General features: G+C 36.6%; 1 protein-coding gene across 4 annotated transcripts in view; it reads left to right on the forward strand.

The window, feature by feature from the left end:
* HNRNPD (heterogeneous nuclear ribonucleoprotein D) overlaps positions 1 to 6,043 on the forward strand; it is a 23,395-nt gene extending 17,352 nt beyond the window's left edge. For all 4 annotated transcript variants that reach the window (XM_082653215.1, XM_082653216.1, XM_082653218.1 and 1 more), the window contains one exon: positions 1 to 6,043. This exon is cut by the window's left edge and continues 694 nt beyond it. The gene's annotated coding sequence lies outside the window, so the exon portion shown is untranslated.
* The last annotated feature ends 863 nt before the right edge of the window (positions 6,044 to 6,906 follow it).

Below are 6,906 nucleotides of genomic sequence, written 5' to 3' on the forward strand. Positions count from 1 at the left end.
CCATTGAAAAATAAGGATTAAGAAAAATCTGTTAATCGTAATAGAAATGCAGCTAGTTCAGAGATTTTTAGGGCTGCGGTGGATTTATACTCAATAGCTGTCTGAGTGTCGAGGGAGGATTAAAGAAATGTATACTGTGTTTATGTGTGTGTGTTCATTTGTTTGGAGGATTTTTATTTCCATTAAAGTCTTAGTTTTTTGGATTTAGGGCTTTAAAATATCCTGGACTGGGATTTGAAGGCACCTAAGAGTTCTGAGTCATTCTAAGAATGTGTAGCTGGGAGTTTAGTTGATGGCTTTAGGATTAAGTTGGAAGGTTTCTTTTCTGTCATTTGTTTTGTTTGTAAAGTGTAGAAATTGATAAACTTGCAGTTGAAAGGCTTTTGGTATCTGTTAATAGCAGTCAGGGAACTGATACCCATCAACTTGGAAAATCCTTTGAAGTTATTACTCAAGTGAATGTTAATGAGTGTTTTACCCTGAGTGGTAATTTAAGACCCTGACTAGTCAGCTAAGTCAAGCCAGGCTGCTGAGAACAGTTAGGTAGAAAAAAGTACATTATAGGTGAGAAATGGTCTGATAATTCTGTAGTAGAGTGAAGTGATTTTTATACAACCTTTTTTTTTTCTTTTCCCTTTTGTGGAGTTGAATTGTCTGATGTTAAGAATTGACCTCCAACTAGGCAAGCATTTTAGTGAACAGCAAGTTAGTTTTAACTGAAGTAAGTTAAACTTACATGATAGACATCTAAGTTGGGGGCCTGCAGTCTGTTTTTGTTAACAGTATTGCAACACAGCTATGCTAATTTGTTTATGTTTCTTGTATGGCTGTTTTGCACCACAACAGAGTTGAGTAGTTATGACAGAACTTTTATAAAGCCTGAAATATTTACTATCTGGCCCTTTATAGAAAAAGTTTGCAGACCCCTGATCAAACTTAGTGAATTTGTTTTGGGATTGTTAAGCAGTACTATGTTTATTTTATGTAAATGTTCCACTTCAAAACCTTTTTAAAAAGGGGGGTTAAAACTGATTGAATTAAAAGCTAGATTTAAGAAGGTGAGGTTTGTTTGTAAATGTTCCACATCAAAACCTTTTTTTTAAAGTTAAAACTGATTGGTTTTAAAAAATGAGGTTTGTTCCATTGGATAAATGTAAAGCTATCAAATTAATTTTTGATTCTTTGTTATGTCAAAATGTGCCCTGTGATTTTTAGATTTAATTAGAAAGGTGCAACTAAAGATGTACTCAGGTTTAATTCTTTGCCCCCAGCAGTTTAATGTTTTAATTTTAGGGGGTGGTTTATTCCTACTTACGACTTTCTATAAAAGTTACGCTTGCACACAGAGTTAGGGAAAAACAGTTCTTAACCTTGATTTTTATACTATTTGTTTCCATATATTTGATGTCACATTTGAAGTGCTATTCCTAGATCCATTTCAGGTGTTATTTCTTGATCTAGATGAATATTTTTCTGTGTACTGGGCTGTAATTTACTTTCAGACTTGCACAGAATTGAAAAACTCTCCCTTTATACAAATCCATTTATCAGCTTCATGTTTTTCTTAGGTATTTTATATTTCAGTCTGAACTCCTTGCCCTTCAGAATTGTTGAATAACTTGAGTTGGGGCCTTGCCGTCATTCTGGGGCGTTGCCTTGTGCCTGTCTACTTAGGTCCTTTATTTCTTGAATCCCAGGGCTTGCTTTTGTATAGCCCATCTTCCTGCTTCTGAGGCCTTCCCATCTATAAAGGTCTGTTCCATCCTCGTAACTGAATAACTAGTTTGGCTCAATAGAGAATTCAAGGTTTAGTGAAGAGATTTGATGCTGTTTGATTTTTCATCATTCATGTGAAATGCTTAGGGTTTTACCACTATCAGTGTTCTCCAATTTCATGACTATCTTGGGTTTGTTTCATCCATTGTGCTGAGCTTTCAGTGGGTCCTGTCATTGTGTAAACATGCTCTTCAATCCTGGGAAATGTTACTGGAGCTGATCTTTCCTCGTGTCCTTCACCACCCCAGTCTTTCCTCCAGAATTGTTTTTTGGGTGTGAGCCCTGCGCATCTGGTTTTCCTGTTTTCCATTGCAGGCTGTTATCCTTTGAGCGATTTTTACAACTTAATCTTTCAACTTTTTTTAAGGTTTTTAATTTCAGTCATCTAATATCTAAGACCTCTTTCTCCAACCTGTGTTATAAGTAGTAACCTGTTCTTAACATGGGTGTGTATTATCTTTTATTCAAGTCTAAAGTTAACATAACTTTCAGAGTTTGTTTCCCCAAGATGCTTTTCTTTCCTGTTGCTTTGGCCTCTGCCTATAATCTTCCTCAAATGTTTGGTGATCCTTGTCTCATATATAGGAGTGCAGCATTTTTAAAGCAGCTTGGATGTTGTGAATTTGTGGGGCTGAGGGATGGGTATTTGTCAACCATGGGGTTCACTACTGGGTGATCGGGCTGTGTCATTTTATTGAGGAACCTCTTGATACATTCTTTTTTTCCTTCCTTGAGCTGATCAGGTTCATCAGAGAAGTCTTTTTCTACTCTGCTGCCTGGAGGGTAAAATACCTGGCTGCCAGTGTTCTGAGATCCCAGTGAGGGGAGAAACCTGAGGGATCTGAACAAGTAAACTACTTGAACTCCTTTATTTTCATCATTGTATGCCTATTGAGTCCGAAGACCACCCTCTTACCTGCTTCAGACAAGTTTCTGCCAGGATGGAAGAGTTCAGCTGTCCAGCAGTACAGAGGGCATCTGGAGGTTTAACTGCTTGTCAAACAGACTTTCAACCAATCCTCTTTAGTCCCTTTTACCTCTGTTTACAGAGATACCTGGGCTGCCGTTTGCTAATAAGCCTTTGGGGGTTCTGTGGTACAATCTGAAATATCCTCACTGCTGACAGAATATTAAGTTTTCTTGTCTCCTTAGTCAATTGCTATTTATTCAGAGGTTTGCAGCTTCCAAAATTTTGTAGTTTCCTCTCCCGTTTTCTTTTTTTTTTTTGGCTGCATGGCTTGTGGGATCTTAGTTCCCAGTCCAGGGATTGAACCTGCGCCCGTGGCAATGAAAGCGCAGAGTCTAAAACCACTGGACCGCCAGGGAATTCCCTCCCATTTTCTTTGACCTTATATATTTTTTATGTTGCCCCCCCCTTTTTAAGTAATGGGTTTTAGTAGGATTTCAGAAGACCAGAAGTGGTATTGTTTACTTTTAGCACCCTTTTTGTGTGTGATAATGACAGATTTGGGGAGACAAAATGTTAGTAGTTCAGTACCCTTCTAAAATTTGGCCAGCAAAGTAGAAGTTTACAAGTAGTTTGCTAGTTTATTATAGAACAAATCTCATTTACCTGTTGGACAGTGTTAGGAAGCTTTGATTTCAGTTCTCATCAGTTTTGTAGACCCTGTTAGAGCTACCAACCCCCGTTTCTAGGTCTGTTGGCCTAAGTCAAATTTTGTTAACCTTTTGGTTTACTAGATGTTTGCTACCAGGTGAGTTAGTTAATCTCTCTTCCTGGGGTTCTGGGTTTCCTCTTACTCCTTTTTTAACCTTCAAATATGTATTGTAAGGTTGCAGGTCTTATTACCACATTACTCTTTCCACATTGGGGTGGCAATTACTTCACTATTCTTTGTTGTATACAAGTTAGAATATAGTGTGTGGACACCTGTCCAGGTGCCATTCATGCTGAGATAGTTTTGAAAGGTAGTCTCAATAACATTAGGATCTGATTATTAGGTCTTTGTATTCTATACATTTATGTGCTTTGTTTTACTGCTTGGGAAAGTTCTTTGAAGTTGTCTTGTGCTTCAAAAGTACTTTATGGCCTTGAGGTATTGGGAATTTTAAAACAAGGACTGATCCCACTGTCCATCACAGTATTTGTGTTGGTCCTGAAATGTATAATGAGTTTATTTGGTTTGGAGTCAGCTTAACCTGAAATGTAAAAATCTAGATCCATGCATAATGGATGCACATCTCAATAAAGTAAATTTCTTTGGATGCAGTTCACTTAATAGTGCAATTTATCAGTGTACTAATACTTAAGGATGACCCCAGACTTCATGAAGACTGTTACTACCTACTTTTGAAAAGTTGAGAAGAATGCATACTTTTTCCTTTCTTCACTACTGGCTATAATTAGGAGTCTAGTCTGAAATTTTGCATGTGTAACATGGTTCTAGCAAGATCCAGTTGTGTAAATTGGTGGGTTGGGCTGTATATTGCTGTCAATTGCCTATAATCTGGAAAGTTGGGGGAGTGTTGATTATAATCTCTTTGGTATTTCAAAGAGACCTGCAGGCTATTTATATCAGAATCAGTATTTGGAGGTGTTCCCTGGGATTCTGTATTTCACACACACCAAGTGATCTTCCCTACACTGAAGTTGTAAGGACTGTTGTTTTAAGGTGGTTAGAGTTAAGCTTGCTGTGTTTCATAAGGATTTTTTGTCTTTCTGTTTTTACTTTTATCTCGTGTAAAGACAAATAAAGGTGCATGTTTCATAAAACTTATACCACTCAAGCATTTTAATCACGGACCCTAAGTCTAGCATGAAAAAAACCATAGAGACTTAGCATTCTAATGAGTGTAAGAGAGGACAGGGAGCAGTAGTGTGCCATGCTGGGGAAAGGAGGTGGTGAGGGTAGGTGGTTGGGATTAAACTCTTTAGAGGCAGTACATTCCCCTGTCGCCTGCATATTGCCCCCTTTGGTTTGTCACTGACTTCATTCATTCCATTATTATTAATTGGTAATCAGCAACTCTGTTTGAAACTGACTTTTTCTGTTGTCTTGAGTTGGGCTAGTTATATATTGCCCTGTTGTCCATAAGCATCTTTTAGATTCTCATGCAGGAGATAATTCCAACAGCTTCCCTTTATAAGTGACTATAGTATAGTAGCTTTGGGTAAGACTGCAGGATCCAAGGGAATATGTAATTTAGGAAGACAGAGCAGAATGCTCTGCTAAATGTTTATTTTCTCCAGTAAGCTCTGTAGAGGTGGATAATTTGGGGGGACAGAAAGGTGCTTAAAGGGCATGGAAAAAGGACTTGACAAAATTATTTTACTACTTAAAAAGGGTGAGATACTTTGTAGGAATGAAATCCTAAGTAAGAGCAAGGTGTTCCTTGTTTCAGCAGTCCAAATCAGTTATTTTAGTTGTCATGGGAGGAATTCTTTAAAGTCTTCAGAGAAAGTACAGATAGGTCCTCATTTATTAAACATTGATATTAGGGTTATCGGATTCTATTTTGAGAAACTTACCTAAGTTGCTCGGTGTTGGGAGAGAGAGTTTATTTCAAGGTTAGTTGATACACATTTTATTTGTGTAGGCTATATTCTGTTTGTATTTTAGAATTTGAAAGCAAGGTTACTTTCCTGCCTTTTTGAAATTTTTCTTGAAAATATTGGAAGACACTTAACAGTTGTATTATGCCAGTACCTAAATGTGACATTTAACATGTCATGGAAAGCTATGCTTTGAATAAATACTTGAGAAAAGGAATTATATAATTGCCCCTTTGTTGTATGGATGGCCTTGGGTTACACAGGGCTTTATCACATTTTTAGAGAACATTTGCCAATCTCAGACTGATGAAGTGGAACCCTTTTAAAAGAAATTGGAAGATGGCTATATAATTATTGCAGTGTAGTTAAAGAGATTGGCTAAGGCAATAAAGAAAATTTCAAAATACTCAGAAATTTGTTGTAAATTGCTTCTACAATAATTGATAAAGCATGCTACAACTAATTATATGTATTAAGACCTATCAGCATGTCTTTTTTTAGAACCTGGTTGACTTGATTCTAAACCAACATAATGTTCTCTGTACCATTTGACATTTTCAAGACATATTCTCCCTAAGCAGATTTTGTTGGAACCAAGTGTTTCCAGTTCTAGAAGCATACTTCTAGAATCTTCATGTGAAGTTTATAGTGGGCTTTAATGGGGTTTTGATTTGCACTAAACTTTCTTTTCTGAAAGATTATGTTTAAATTATAATGTAGTGCTTTTGTCTTAAAATTAAACTCTTAACAGCAGTCATGCATTTTTTGCACTGTCTTTTTTTTTTTTTTTTTTTTAAGGTTTCCTCTCTTGGAAGAATTTCCTGAAATAATGTAGGTCTTGTTTTCTTATTTGGGAAGGTAAGGCAACTACTGTCATGTTTAAAATGACAATGTTAAATGACGGCATTCTTTTTAAAGTTAGTGATGCATAATTGGTTAAACAGTATTACAGGTTGAGATTTTGATGGAAGAAAAAAGCAATTTCCAATTTTCTCCAGAATATTCATGAGAAAGGATACCAAGACTAGGAATATTTTATATGGGGATGTTCAGTCTTTAGCCTCTACTGGGCTTGCTGTCAAATTGTGAAACCACTAAAAGGGCTGGGAATGCATTTACTCTATGCAGACAAATTTTTCAAAAAATGGCAAATCGAATTAGATGTGTACAATAGCAATAATGTTAACCAAGGTACTCATATTCAACGTAAATACAGAAAAAACCTAACAGTATCATTTCATTATTACATTTCCTACGTTCCTTTGAGAACTCTTTAAGGAATGTGGGTCACTCAGTGCTGGCCTGCCAAGAGAGAGGGTTCCATCATGGTGGGTCATGGTGTGGTGCTGAGCAGGGGCTTCCCCTCAAATGACCTGTTTTCCTGTAAGCAGCTTGTGATTCGTCTAAAAATCAGGCCGGAACTAAATAATGAATTTTGTTCTAGCTTCTGCGAAGACTGTAATGAGATAACGAATTTTCAAAACAAGTTAAAATAATTCTTGCAGATTTATTAGAATGTGTGGGACATTCTATTTTGTAGATATTTTAAAAATTCTTGTTTAGTATGTTGAATGGAATAGATATTTCAAGTGAATGGTTCAGAGGTCCCACTCCGT

This window comes from Grampus griseus (assembly GCF_964374135.1).
Source record: "Grampus griseus genome assembly, chromosome: 4".
NCBI classification, from domain to species: Eukaryota; Metazoa; Chordata; class Mammalia; order Artiodactyla; family Delphinidae; genus Grampus; species Grampus griseus.